The 16,193-nt window shown below is 34.6% G+C and overlaps 1 pseudogene; it reads left to right on the top strand.

The window, feature by feature from the left end:
- The first annotated feature begins 2,882 nt into the window (after window positions 1–2,882).
- LOC125655254 (uncharacterized) lies at window positions 2,883–8,155 on the top strand (annotated as a pseudogene).
- The last annotated feature ends 8,038 nt before the right edge of the window (window positions 8,156–16,193 follow it).

Consider the following 16,193-nt stretch of genomic DNA (forward strand, 5'->3'; position numbering starts at 1 on the left):
ACTATGCACTCAATATATTGAGAACCCTTTGTTTGACAAATATTAAACTTGGTACATAATGGACCAATTCGATCATCAACTATATTAACTAGAGTTGAACCAAAGTATGATCGAACTGTCTTTGGTCGAAACCGGAAGGGGAGTCACTACGCATGTCTGGTCTACCACACAGCAACATATGCCTACAGAGTGGTTGAACTTTAATAACAAGACTTGTACACTGAAGGTCCGATGAAGTTTCGGAAGTCAACTAGACAATTATTGTGGTTAATGATCAAACTAGACCAGTGTATATGTGTAAAACTTTTCAATGAAAGGTGAAGATAACGAACAGAGATCAATCTCATAACTGTTATAAACAATACAAAATAGATGTTTGGACAAACACAGACCCCTGGATATACCAGAGGTGGGATCAGGTGTCTAGGAGGAGTAAGCATCCCCTGTCGACTGGTCACACCCGCCGTGAGCCCTATATCTTGATCAGGTAAACAGGTTTATCAGTAGTCAAAATCAGTGTGCCATTTTGTATTGCTTATAGGAGTTATGAGATTGATCACTCTTCGTTATCTTCACCTTTGATAGAAATGTAACACTTTCAATGAAAACGTTTATACTCGAAGGTATATTTTACAATTTATTAAACATAGATTAATGGTATTTTAAGCTGATGTTCCGTTGGATGAGGCATGCGCGTATGATATGCAGTGCACCAGGAGTCCATTATCGGGAGTATGTGTGAATCACACGTGTGCATGCCATGACGGATATATCAAACACAACAATATATGTTATCCAGGTAAGTGCAGGGGAATGTTGCTGCAGTAACATCGTTTTCATCTATTATCTTACAGAATATCAAACGTTTTAAAAGAAGGTGTTGCACGTCTCATGTTAATTTCCCTAAAGGTGTTGCATGACAGATCGAAAAATTTAAGTTATTAAAATATATGATAAAACCAATTGTAACGTATGTCTTGATTCCATAATATTTGAAAACAAGTTTAAAAGACTTGTATTGACAAAATTAGCCAAAATATTTCGAGTTTAAATCAAGTAATAGGCGATTTATATGAATTTTAGCGTTAAAATGGAGGGGTATCCCCGAATTTCAGAAAAACAGCCTACGTGAAACAAAATAAATTTAGCATGAACATGTTCTTCGAGTTTACCTCTAAAAAACTGTCGCTTTGAAATTTTGTTTCACGGGGGCATTTTTTTGTTGTTGTAAATTTAAAAAAATCGAAATGACTTCACTGATATTATTTTCAACTTCACCTGTACGTTTATTTTCATTAGGATTGTATGATATACTGCGTGGTTTAGTGGATAAGGTCGTTGACTCTTGTATGTAAAAATGTTTTCTATTTTTAAACCGACCGGGTTCGACCCCCTCACGCATACATTTTTTTCATATTACGTTTTCCATCTAGATTTTTTTTTCTTAATTGAAGCATGCTTCTAGTTTTTATAAATGTTTCATGTCAAACCTCTGTTTATTACCATGTGCCGAGTTTGAAATAAGCTTTCAACCTGGACACTGTTTAGGTTGTGAATAGGAATCCCAACAAACACGCCGAATACAGCACGCAATACCTGTGTTTTAATAGTCAAGGCTGTTAACGAAAACTTGTATGTTTTTCTGAATGAAAGTGGCGCCTTTTACGAAAAAGCGTTGTGAACTTTGCAAAGCGTTGGAAGAAAGACGTTTAGGCCAAACAAGGTAAATAACCGTTAAACAGTTTGAGTTTATATGTATTCCAGTAGCAAATTGCTATGTTGAATAAATTTTTACAGGTGTATGTACACTGTACTTGAACTTTATCAATGCGTATTAATCTTCCCATATTTTGTTTTGTAGCCAGAGTCATGTACAGTTGCCAATTGTTGGTTGTAGAAAATAATACATACGAGTATTAGAGCTTTTGGAATCTAGTAGTATAGAATATTAAATAGTTGATACACTCGTAACATGTAATCGTATACATTGTATCTGATATTCAGAAAAAATAGACAATTTAATTTTCACGATTTCAAAAATTATGTTTAGACTACATGTATAATGTATTGACACATAAAATGTATTAGGCTTGTCCCTAGTACTGGGGAATCCTTCAGGTATTTAAATGGCAAATACGCAATGAGTATAAATATATGAATGAAGGTCAGTTCTAGGTCACGAGTGCTGGCATGTAGCTCCGGTTAGGGAAAATTTCCGCTTCGGAGCAACATCCTCTTTATCGATGTGAAATCCAGCATAGATACACAGTATACAGGATGAAAGACAGTAAATGGGCTATATTGTTTTCGTATGTTTGTTTGCCTGTTACAAAAGATCTCCGGTTTGCAACTTAATTAGGAGGACTTCAAAAATCATTGTGTTGTTTCTTATGGTTCAAGTAGGCCTTGTATTTATAACATGTTACCTATATCAAAAGACAGGTACCATATAGATGTTGTATTTATAACATGTCACCTATATCAAAAGACAAGTACCATATAGATGTTGTATTTATAACATGTCACCTATATCAAAAGACAGGTACCATATAGATGTTGAAACCGTTTCCGGGCTAAAACTTCCCCTCATAGTCACCCTGATCTAATGCTGTTTCTTGATCTTACAGAAATATCATATGATACAGACGTCGTAGTCAAATAAAACGACCAATAACTAATTCCAAATCAATTACAGGAATATGAAATGACTCCACCTTTTGATAAGTAAATTCACTTCACGTTCAACATTCAAACTCTGAGCGATCATTGTCATCTAAGCTATGTGATGGTTTATGGGTAGAGTGTACGGGAGATTGATTTCTATAAAACCAATATGAAAAGTCAAAAGATCACAAATATTGTATCGTATTATCCGTAAGACAATGTACTCGTCGGCGGAGCGTGTGTTTTGGATGAGCAGTGTACAGGTACAGACGATTCAGGAGTTTGTAATGACAGCAGGTGTACCTGTAAGGAGGGATATATGTCCATTGGTGGAGGTTGTTACAGAGGTAAACACGTATCTAGATGCACAGTCCTGTATTAAATTGATATTAGATTATTGTACAACGTAGTAATGCATTTATACTTTAATTCACAATAGGGAAAAACATTGATTCACTATATTGTTTTTAAAAGTTTGATAATTGTGATGACTTTTGCGATTTTCTGAAAGTAAAACCCTTAATACTTTAATTTACAATTGTGTGAACTTTGATACTTGATTAATTATATTACCTTAAAGTCTATTACTATGATTAGCATTATTATTTGTAACCTATCTAACATCTTTCTAGGTTTTCTAAGACGAGTATTTTAAAACTTGAATTCAATTTTATCTGCTCGAGATGACTTAATTTGGTTACAAATCTGTTTCCCACATATTCATGCATTGAAACGTGTTAGCAAGCTGGAACTTTGGTTTACTTTTGGTATGTTCGGGGTGTTATATTTACATGTTCAACTGTGAAAAAGTGGGACATTTCACAAATGGTTAGTTTAACTAGTTATACGTTTGAAATAACTATACAAATCTTAATATTGATGTATATTTTTTATTCTCTTGAATTAATTTACTACTACTGTTAAGGAAATCTATCATTAAATGAATCATGTAAGTTAAATCAGCAGCGGTCCTACTAAACAGAGTACGCTAGAGTACTTTAGAGTATGCTGGTAAAATTTCATAATTTACATAATTTAATTGCTGTTCGTATGTGTTCTTACTTTAATTTAACCTTACAAATATATATCTGGAATATATTGTGTTTGTTTTCATCATTTTAGAAATTATTTTGAATCACAGTTTACCGTTTGACACCGATCAAATTTAACTACATATTTATATAAAATATCAGCGCATTACATTTAATTTTCCAAGATTATGCCTTTATCTTATTTTTAAAGTATTAAGTCTTTTTTAGTCAACTGAACAGTGAATTCCGTGAAAAGCAATCATTCAGTGGTATTTAGATTTACATAAAAATGAAATGATTACATCTATGAAAATGAGTTCTTTGATGACTGTCGCTGTTGTTTTAAATCAACACTGGATATGTTTTTTTAAAGGCCAGCAATTATTCAATTGATTTGAATCACTAATTGGCAAGTGGACAAAGAAACGAAATATAAAATAAATTGATGAATTGCAATATTATTTTATAATCATGTTTATTTAAGTGGTATACATACCAGTAAACAATTAAATTGCATTAAATTATGAAATTTTACCAGCGTACTCTAAAGTACTCTAACGTACTCTGTTTAGTAGTACCCGTTGATACAATGTATTGTGTATATCGTAAGCAGAATTTCATCACGGTATGTACTTCATCAAATTTCTTTTCTTATTCAATTATCTGTTCCTCGACAAATTCACTAACTTCTCAAACAATAACAAACTGTGTTAGCTAATATTTAATTCATCTTCTTTTCAATCTCGATGTTCTACACTAAACAGAGTGTGAACTAATTTTTAATTTGTCCAATCTATTTTTTTTTTATTTCATGTATTGTAAATATCCTATTGATACAATTGCAAAAAACTAGTGCAATGTGCAAAATTGTAATAAAGAAAATTCAGCAGTGTAAATATGAGCAAAATGTAGACGATTTGATAAAATGATTAACTTTTAAATACAAAGAGGTGATTTTTTTACAAAACTATTTTCATATTTACAATATTTAAATCTGCATTGACGAAATCTTAAACAAAAATTACATGTGTACACTGATGTAATTAATTTAGACAACATAGGACCTGAGCGACTGCTTAATGTAACCAAGATTTAATGGATTAATCGTACAACAGATTCAAAATGGACAAACGGCAGCTTGCACCTCCTCCCAGCCCCTTGCTCTACACCTTATTAGAGAACATGATGTAAATAATGTTGATATCCAACATTTAAATGGATATTACTACATATGTCTTGGAGGGAATCACCAAAGGCAAGTTTAATTTTCAATTCCTTTAGATGAAGACTCGATCTGCATTTCATCTATCTGAATTTTATCATATGCATTAAGTCAAAATGTCATCATCATACAGCTTACGAATTTGTTTAATAATTTGATACAAGAAAACGTAAATTAATACCAAATATGATAACAGTTATTCTAAATTAAAACAGGTTGGCAGCTATTGAAAACCATGTGTTGTACCCCCATATGCCACAGTTTCTTGGTATGCCTTCACACATCTTTGTAAATCCTTTAACTGAAGAGGAGATTTTTGTTGCCATTAATCACAACATCATTGGGCATAACATCCATAAGATTTCACACAATGATATGGTAATTGATACATATAATTTAAATTCCTTGTCAACCCTCCTTTTTGCACTTTTTGGGGGGTTAGCGATTGAGCAATCGAGATATGTGTGCACTTATTTTTATATTTTTCTTAATTTCAAATATACAACCTCCATATCAATTCATTTCATTTTTACCTAATGTTGATTATTTGAACTAATTGATTACAGGTAAAAGTGTTTAGGAGTGTTAAACCACCCTCATTGATGTGACCTCAAAGAGGTGTGAAGACACAAAAGAATGGAGGGAAAAGTGCCAGTAGCATCTCTCTCCTGGAAAGGTATATTGTTCATTGAGTGTACTTAAGATCAACCTTCCAATAAAAGAGATAACTGAATCTGGAATATAGCAAATAATACAATTCATTAGGTGACTGCACCATATTTGCTGATATAGTATCATTGTCTTTAGAATTTGTACTTATTTTAGGTTATGGACAGAACTTATATATACACTAAAATGTAACTTTCATAATGCGTGTTCATGAATGTGTCATATATGTATAGTATCCAGTTGTGCATTTGGGGTTTGCTATGCAAAAAAATCGTTAACTGATCTCATTGTAATTTTAGGAGATATCAAGCTACCAATCCATCTTTTGGATCGCTTGTTCCAATGAGGCTGTATACAGGCAATGCGTATTGGTGTTTGACCTCCATGAACAAGGGAAGTTAAAGAACCAAAAAATCAAGGTATGGAATCATACACAAATTAAGATGACATGGCATATTTTACAAATAAAATGTTCTTTTACAGCCCTTTTATTGAAAATTTTTCATATATTATTTCCTTTATATCATATTGATTTTCAGAAACACGAATCCATCTCTACTCCCTCCCTAAATGTGACCAGGCCCTGGAGAGCTTTAATGACTTTACCAGAGGAGACAATCTTGGAAATGCTAGTAAAGGTTACCAATTTAGAGTATGATTTGGAAGAAATGACAGAGGTAATTTTGTTTATATAAAATAAAGAATATATCTAGAATGATGTAATATATATAATCATCTGACATCCAGTTAGATTCAGAGATTCATAGGTTACTTTTTTTTCCAAATCACAGGAGGCTGAATATCTAAAGGGGACAAGGAACATCCAGATGGCTGTATGCAAACTTTCGAAAATGCCCTGGGAGAAGAATTTGAATAAGTTTTGGACTAATGAGGATGAGGCCGAGGAAGAGCTCAGTCAGTTTATAGGGTATGTTGACGAAAAATTTTCAGGAATATTATAATGAAATCAGTTCTCCGTCTTTTCCTTGTTTCTAAGAGCAATCAATGAGATATCTATTTCATGTGAAATGTAGTTTTATGTATATGATACATCTATGATATGGACGTATGTATATAATGTTAATGTCAATGATATCGACATGTCATTCACCCTTAATATACTTCCAATATTTACAACAGCATCTGCAGCTTTCATTGTCCAAGCTCCTATGCTACATGTTGTTGTCTACAGGTTTATATGTATAAGCTATATGATAGTTCCAGTGAGGCGAAGCAATTTCATATCATATCATATTTTACAGAGATGTGAAAAGAGGTGTTCCTGGAGAGAGGCTGCGACAATTCATGGAGGGCAAAGAAAAAGACCCAGGGCAGAAATCAACACCCATGGTTTTCCAGGAGGGTCCCCTGACATTTTGGAAGGCCGGGAGAGTAGAAAACACTGTCGATATAACAGTTTTTAATGAAGAAATAGTAAGTAAGATGGAACATATAATCATCATATAATAATAATATTGTTAACGTCTAAAAATAAAGCATTATATAAAAAAGGAATTGAGTCGATGCAATCATACAGATTTATTTTTATTGCAGTCTGATTGGCAACCATTACTCCGCGTATGAGTGGATCTTCCTTCTCTGAAGGAGGACCACACATTCATAATTTCCACTTTATGGAGCGGACTCAGTGACACGAAAAAGGCCATGGAACTAATGTACCCCAACAAAGGCACAACCGTTGTTGTATATTACAACAAGAAGAGTAAGTTCAAAACTAAGAAATAAAACTTTTAAGAAGTTTTAACACAAGTTCATCTTAGCTTTCAAGTTTTCACAGTATTGTAAAGCAAAATATTTTGTTTCAGGTAACTGCATCCAGCCCTTTGTGTGTCTTTCCTCTAGCAAGAGTAACGTCAAAACTTTGACAACATTGGTAGAAGGGCCCACAAAGACATCCTTCTTTGAAAAGTTATTTTCTCAGGTCAACAAAAAGGGAAATATCCTTGTTCTGCACTGTGGAAAAGGTAAAGTATATCTTGTATGTAATATATATTTTAAACTGTTTATGCTATTGATTGCTAACGCATTGTTTGGTGCTCTATATTCATAATGTGCTAATTACTTATTAATTTGTGTTAAACTTTGGATCCTTAAGACAGTATATGATCAACACCTTTGAACAATTGTTTTTTTTTTCTAGATATATTTATATTTGGTGGGGTTGTGGTCTTGGCCACCTTATCAGTATCCTGGGATGGATTCCCAATTCACCCTGAAATGTTCTGCTTTACTTAATTACATATTGGTATGCTAAGTTCTTGATATTGCTAGGCAATTGATCAACATCACTATTTCGCAGGAGAAGCCCTACAAGCAGGACTGAAGAAGGGCTTCAATGTTGTTGGAGTTCATGGCAGAAATGACATGATCAGATCCTGCAACAGACTTATGTATTAGATTAAATTATAAAATATTGATTTGCAACCGAAAAGAATTGATTGAAACGTGTATCAGTCTTTTTTGTTTTCTTTTTCATGAGCCAATAAATTTTAGTCATCTCATTGATAATAAAACAAGAAACTCTATGAAATGGTAAAGTAAATTGACTACTTTGTCTCTCGATAATTGGCCATACATTGCTTGAATTGACTGTACATAGAAAGCCATTGAAAGCCTGCATTGAATCTGGACAAAACGTCGTCTCATGTCTGCATTGGTGTAACGCATAACATCATTCAAGCCCTGCATTGGCTCTACAAAAATTGCTTCAATTGACTCCGGAAAACGGTCATCAACAGCCTGCATCATCTCTACATAATAAGTTTAGTCGAGACATGCAATGGCTCTGTATAATTTCATATGGATCCTGAGATAGCCACTTCGCATTCCACAGTACATATCTGGATTATGCAGTGTTCTGGTTAATTTTTAACAGAGTAGTCCAATGCCTGCATTGGCTCTTGAGAGAGTGGTCCAATGTCTGCATTGGCTCTTGACAGAGTGGCCCAATGCCTGTATTGGCTCTTGAAAGAGTGGCGCAATGCATGCATTGCCTCTTGACAGAGTGGCCCAATGCCTGCATTGGCTCTTTAGAGAGTGATCCAATGCCTGCATTGGCTCTTGACAGAGTGACCCAATGCCTGCATTGGCTCTTGAGTGAGTGATTCAATGCCTGCATTGACTCTTGACAGAGTGGCCCAATGCCTGCATTGGCTCTTGAGTGATCCAATGCCTACATTGACTCTTGACAGAGTGGCCCAATGCCTGCATTGGCTCTTGAGTGAGTGATCCAATGCCTGCATTGGCTCTTGACAGAGTGGCCCACTGCCTGCATTGGCTCTTGAGTGAGTGATCCAATGCCTGCATTGGCTCTTGAAAGAGTGGCACAATGCCTGCATTGGCTGTTGAGAGACTGATCCAATGCCTGCATTGGCTCGTGGCAGAGTGGCCCAATGCCTTTTGCGTGAATGATCCAATGCCTGCATTGCTATTGAGAGAGTGGTCCAATGCCTGCATTGGCTCTTAACGGAGTGACCCAATGCCGGCATTGGCTCTTGAGAGAGTGGACCAATGCCTGCACTGGCTATTGAGAAACTGGTTCAATGCATGCATTAGCTCATGACAGAAATTATTCCAGTGCCTGCATTGGCCATTGAAAAAGAAGCCAATTTCCTGCATTGGCCTTTGAGTGGTCCAATTCTTGTATTGACCATTGAGAGTCGACATTGGCTCTCTCGAGATTAGATCAATGCTAGAGCCACACAATGATGATATTTGCTCTACAGATCGTCATGGAATTCCTGCATTGGCTTTGAAATAATATTATTCTTCTACATTGCAATCATTTGCGAGAAATACCCATGCAAAGTTTCATTTCGTAATATTGGTTGTTGCATTGTAAACTAATTCAATTTCCTCATGTTTATTCATAGTATGTGTTGATAATGATCGGGTCCAAATACGCAATGACATAGATACCCATTTCAGGCGCATTTATAATTCCCGTAAAAACAAATTGCGAAATGGAGAATATTTGCAACAAATATAATCGATAGTATGTTGATGTTTCCATACCATCTTTCGCTGGTCCTTTTTGTGAATGGATAGTTTAAACCATATCCTTTGAATCTCGTTACCAATTTGATTATCAACAAATTTGAAAATAAATTAACTCAAATTCATTGATTTTGATACTAAAGCCACCATTTCTTTTCAAATCACTCCAAACATTGATCTTATATTAGAATAAAATAGTTTGGACAAATTTTTTTTAGTTCAGAGTCCGTTACTTACAATAATTGGACTGGAAGAAAAGTTCCTGCGATGTCATTCGAGGAACCTCCAGGTAATCATTATCTTCTTCGTATATTCCATTCTTGCTCATTAATTTCTTGCACGTGTAATACCCTGATATGTCATTTTCTAAAAGTTTGAATTTAACAAGGTACTTCCTATAGTCAAGTTTTAGATTTTATACAACCCTCTACATCTACGAGTATTCCATCACGTAAAGACGCACTCAAGAAAAAGATCATCATTCATGCATCATGTTGCAAAACTCCATGGTACTTTTGATACCTACAATACAGAAGATTTCAGTTCGTCTATGTTCCTGCGTTGTGGACACCGTATATGCGCATCGAAATGATGTAAGAGAACAAATTCCATATTTGAATTGAGACAAATTGTTACGGAAATGTCAAGACTTACGAGTGAAGAAAAAGAAAGGATTAGCAATTTGGTATGTCTACATGAACTAAATACAATACAAGACAAACATTTGGGCTACAGATGAGTGAAAAATTCTCAAGCAGGAAGTTAAATAAGACACACACACAAGCCTTTGGGGGATATTGTAAAGCAATACATGTGTCCCCTACCGGCTCCCTAATTGCTGAAAGCAAATTTTATACAAGGGATCTTAATTTGTGGAAAAGCGGGTCAACCATAATGAAACTTTAACGTCAAACTATGTTTGCTTAACCCAAAGAACAATAAATTGCAAAATTATTTTCAAAACTTTGTAAACAATAACAGCCATACCTCTATCTTCGCTTACAGAACAAGTATACAGATCGCGGTAACTCTGTGGTAAAACGTTTGCTTCGTAAACGGGAGGTCGTGAGATCGAGCTCCTCTCCTGTCATGACCACGTCAAACCTAAGCAATAAACATACGCAGGGATTGCTCCTTCGCCAAACGTTCGGCATTAGAAGTGAGAATCACGGGTCTTTAGGATATGACTTTAAAAACGGAGATCACGTGTCGCGGCAGGTGTTGGCACGGTATATAGGTCTAAATTCATGATATTTCATCCACAACTGGTGATCTCTCAATATGAGTGAAAAATTCTCGACGAGACGTAAAACAACCTTCACAGCAAATAAGAAACTCTGATAATGGATATGATATATAATAATCACAAATAAGAAACTCTCTGTAATGAGACCCTGTCATACATGCAATATATAACCTTAATTATTTTTATGAAAGAATTTAACACATTAGACACTGACAAAGTTTTGGGGAAATCATGAATCGTTCCCTTAAACGTGAGCCGAGTTACAAATATACATTTGATCACGCTACGTGCCACCTACCTGGCGGACTGCATTGATCATATTAATTCCTTTTCATTGTGAAAGCATTGCAAATGTTTTTCTTTTCTAGCGAAAGGTCGTAAATGTACCCCCATACGCGTGTTCAGCAGACTCGCCAACATACAGCAATGTCCGCGATGTCACAGAACAGCCTACCAACGAAGACGTGTACAACCACCTGCATGGAAAAAAAAAAACTTGACTGTGACAACGATTACGATCACACTACCGGAATCACTGGTCACGTGACCGAAAACAGCTACTACAGTCACCTTTCTGGTGGAGGAACTATACGGTTGAACTTATATGTAGGTGACGAGTATGCCAACACTGTGCTAGGAGATACCAGCACTGACAATTATTTCACTCTTGAAAAACAGTAAGGGATAATTCATACGTACATCGCGCACCTGCCAGGAAAGATATGTACATTATGTACAAATGCAGAACATGATCGTCTATTCTTTGTCATTAAACATATGTCGGAGAGCTGTTGTCTCATGAATAGATTTTACATAAATTTATTACAGTAAACCCCCGACACAGGGAAGAAAGGCTCGCATAATTTTCATGCGTTTTCTGTATTATTCAAATAGCATGCGTAATATAGTGCGATAATCATACATGCGAATTCACTAATGCGAACATCATGGAATTTTAATGCAAAATATTTCCGTGTATAATTCTATGTTATATGAAAGCTTTTGTCATGTTTTTAATGTGATATAATAGTACAATATTTTTCTGCAATATTTATGCTACATTGAACTGTGAAGCAATGACGGAACAAGCTGAACAAACATTATTTTGTATAGTTATGTGTGTTCAACACATGTAAGTGATAAATAACATCATTTGTAATATCAGTTTTTGTTAACTTCATTTACTACCTAATCCTGGTAGACCTCGGACTATCATCTTCAGCAGTCACATTAATATAGAATTGATTTTTGCATAACAAGCCTGATAATGACCAGATAGATTTCCTGCAAATGTTTTTGCAATAAATCCATATAAATAATCAGGCCTCAAGACCATAAACTGAGAATAGTCTTAAGTCCAAATTTCAAAACCAGCTAACCTTTAAAATAATTTTTATAAACAAATAAAATTTTCATTATATGTTTAAAAAAAACATTTGTGCTAAATAAGTCTTTAAGATACAAGTAATAAAAAAAATTGACTTAAGTCTATTCTCCTTTTAGGGCCCCAAGCCCAGACGTGTCACTTTTCATCTTCTCATGCGCGATATCGGTATGGAATTCATCTCAGACGCTTTCTTGTGTGTTCATATAGAATACCAATTTATTATATCATGATATTAATACAATCCTCAAATACTGATATGAGTATAAGTTTAATTATATACATGTAGTTATGTTTTGTCGTTTTTCTTTTTTAAGAGATATGCTTTTAACAAACCCATCCTCTGATTTCTGTCACTGCGTGATACCGATCAATTACAAATAATATGTACTTCCTACTCACCCAGTGTGATCTGTGTTAATTTAGTATCAAAATTACAACGTACATCCCTGTAATTTATTTCTTCCTTCTTTCTCTTTCATGTATTGAAATTTGCACTGATTATTCTCTTATTTATCTTCCTTAATGGCAATCAAAATATATTATTGTTTTTATCTCATTTAGTAACAATTTTTACTTCATGTTTTATGGAATCGAGAGTCAGATTAGATTAGTATACTAATAAATATATATGTGAATTTTTGACACATTTACAGATGTATTCAGGATACTTTCATTTAAAAAATGAATTTCATTTTTGAAAATAATCGAGGATCTGAACTACGACACTGGCGTACTTCACAAAGCGCGTTGATGTTCTAATTTTTATACTATTCTCATCATATACACTAGTCTCATAAACCCCTTGGAGAAAGTGTTAAATTTCTTTAATCTTTCACTTCTCTTTGTTCAGAAAATATCACAAGAAAATGTTCGTACAAGGTGAAAAACTAATTCAGGTTACGATACAAAAGAATTTTCTATTCCTCAGATCGTTGTAATGATTTTAATTTGTTACAGCATATGAAAAACCACCACAGCCACACACAATACATAAACAGCAAATCTATGTTTAAATTCGTTCAATTTCTAACACATATTCTACGTATAAAATATACATGGGAAGTATAATTTGAATATATAACAGATGTGCTTATGGAATGAAATAACAAGAAATGTTAATATGTTGAAAATAGTTATAAGTCCAAAAATAGAAGTTAATTATTACAAAAATAAGACATGCAAAACAATATACGCTATGTGAATTTTATATAACCCTAATGTCCCTCCTATTTCATGCGAAAAGCGTTCTCATGTATCTAAAACAAAGAATGGGTTCAACCTCATAGATAAGAATATCAAAATAACGCGAAGAAAGATATTATTAGCTGCCGTCCACTATTTAAACTTTTTTAAGTGTATAAATTCCTTACATTTATAATTATTGTAATCGCCATCTTGAATATTTGATTTTGGTATTGTTCATTATTGATAGTCGATTATAATAAGTGATACATATTGCATTTTGTTACATGCACTTGTGTTCATGCTTTTGAGACTGTTTTAAATGATTATTTGTGTATATAATTGTATATATCACCTGGAATGCCCTTGGTAAGAATAGTGCATGCACTAATCAGGTCACCTTCTTGAAATAAAGTATCATTGTTAATGACAGCACTGCTAACGAGACCTGTGTAAAGAAGCCAACGGATGAATAAGTGAACATAACGAACGGTGATCTATCTCACAAATTCTATAAAGAATACAACATTAAGAGAATGGCAAACACGTACCCCTTGACATACCAGTGTTGGGATCAGGTACTTAGAAGTAGTAGGCATCTCCCGCTGATCGGTCACACCTGCCGTGATCAGGTAAACGGAGTAATCGGTATTCAAAATTAACATGTAAAAAACGTATTAGACAGCATTCAACCAAGTGAGAGCTTGTATTTGCAAATTAGATTATTGTATAAGACGAAATAATTTACAAAATGCTGACTTTTTACCACTGTAGCATTAAACTTGTATATCAATAACCTGCCTCGATCTATAATTTGATCATACACAGAGCATGCTCTTGCGTTTCGAATAAGTGACAGTGTGATACAGGCGATAGTGGAATACTGCTACACAAATATGGGAATTTGACGATGGAGAAGCTGAAGTCATCCCGTTTGTCATCGAGTTGTTTGTTGTTACTAAATAGTATGCCGTTGACATCTGTGTCATTAAAAATCCATTACCATGTACATATAATTTTTGCTATAGAAATGTAAATGTAGTAAAGCCCTGATTGTGTACTAGGATGGGATACACATCAGTCAACCTTTAAAACATGGTCCTGAAATGACGCCTATGGCCAAAACTGTACACGTTTCCTTGATAAAATTTCACAGGAATGTTGTTTCAGAATGTGGTATTTTTATTTACCCAGTGCGGCCTTATCTAGATTATGTCCCTGACTTACTTGTTTCTTTCTTTATGTTATGGAGGATGTGATAGCAGAATTTCAATGTCCAATGATATCGAGATGTAATGATTATACAGATATACTTTCATGCTTGTATTTCACATGGTCACTTATCGTTAGTTCATAATCATCCTTGTTGTGCTCAAATACAAGGACAAAGGAGAATTGCTGCTTGTTAGTGGTGTGACATTTGCAAAGGATGTTTTTGTGAGTGAGTTGCATTTGATGACATGTACTTCAAAGAGTTGCTTGATCTTAATTAATAACTATTTTTGAAAGTTACATTGTTCTTGAAATCAAAAACAGAAATGTAAAAGATTTTTGTGTGTGTGTTGAAATAGAGGAGGAAGCAATGGATTGTTCTAAATCAAAGGTTTGGAATGGAAATGTGGATTTTTGTCCAATTTGCAACATGACTGTACAAGAAGATGTTAATAATTACAAAGTTTAGAGTGTGCAATGTTACAAATGGAAAGTATAGTTTCACCTTTTCATGTGTAAAAGTGACAAAAGCAATCTTAAAGAACATGCAAGAATGTATGTGTTCTAAATGTTCTAATTGATGAATTGCTTCTGAATTTTGTATTGTTTTTCTGTTATCAATCTAATGAAATTCACATTCAAACTTGTAAACTTTTTTTTGATTGCTGTATAATTTTTCTTTGCGTTTTAATATATTGTGTAAATGTACATATGTCACAAACAACTTGATCCCAAAGCCCCAATATGACTGTTAGTTGACTTGGATTATTGAAGTGGCAAATAATGGGATTCGCTTTGAATATTTGATTTTAGAAACGTTGCTACTACATAAAATTGTTGTATGTGTAATAGTATTAATTTTGTTCAGCACAAGATATACTGTGAATAAATACGGCCATTGAAATTACTCTTTGTGAAGCTAATGGAGGGTAAAGTTTGCAAACTCAAGCAATAGCTCTAATGATGAAAGGTGAAGATAACGAACAGTGATCAATCTCATAACTCCTATAAGCAACACACATTAGAGAGTTGGGCAAACACGGACCCCTGGATATACCAGAGATGCGGCCAGGTGCCTGGGAGGACTAAGCATCCCCTAATATCATCCCAATGGTGCATAAGAGATATTGGAACTGCATATGATTTAAAAGTATACATGCAAGGTGAAGATAACGAACAGTGATCAATCTCATAATTCCTACAAGCAATACAAAATAGATAGTTGGGCAAAAACGGACCCCTGGACACACCAGAGGTGGGATCAGGTGCCTAGGAGGAGTAAGCATCCCCTGTTGACCGGTCACACCCGCCGTGAGCCCCATATCCTGATCAGGTAAACGGAGTTATCCGCAGTCAAAATCAGTGTGCCAAGAACGGCTTAACAATCGGTATGAAACACGTCAGACAGCATTTGACCCAATGCGAGGTTGTATTGACGAACTAGATCGTTATAACGACCAGAGAACTTGCGAAATGCTGACTTCAATCGAGACTGTTGAAACCTCTGTACCATCAACTTGTTTGTCAGTAGCTTAACTCGATTTAAAGACTGACTATACGCAA

This window comes from Ostrea edulis, chromosome 7 (assembly GCF_947568905.1).
Source record: "Ostrea edulis chromosome 7, xbOstEdul1.1, whole genome shotgun sequence".
NCBI lineage: Eukaryota > Metazoa > Mollusca > Bivalvia > Ostreida > Ostreidae > Ostrea > Ostrea edulis.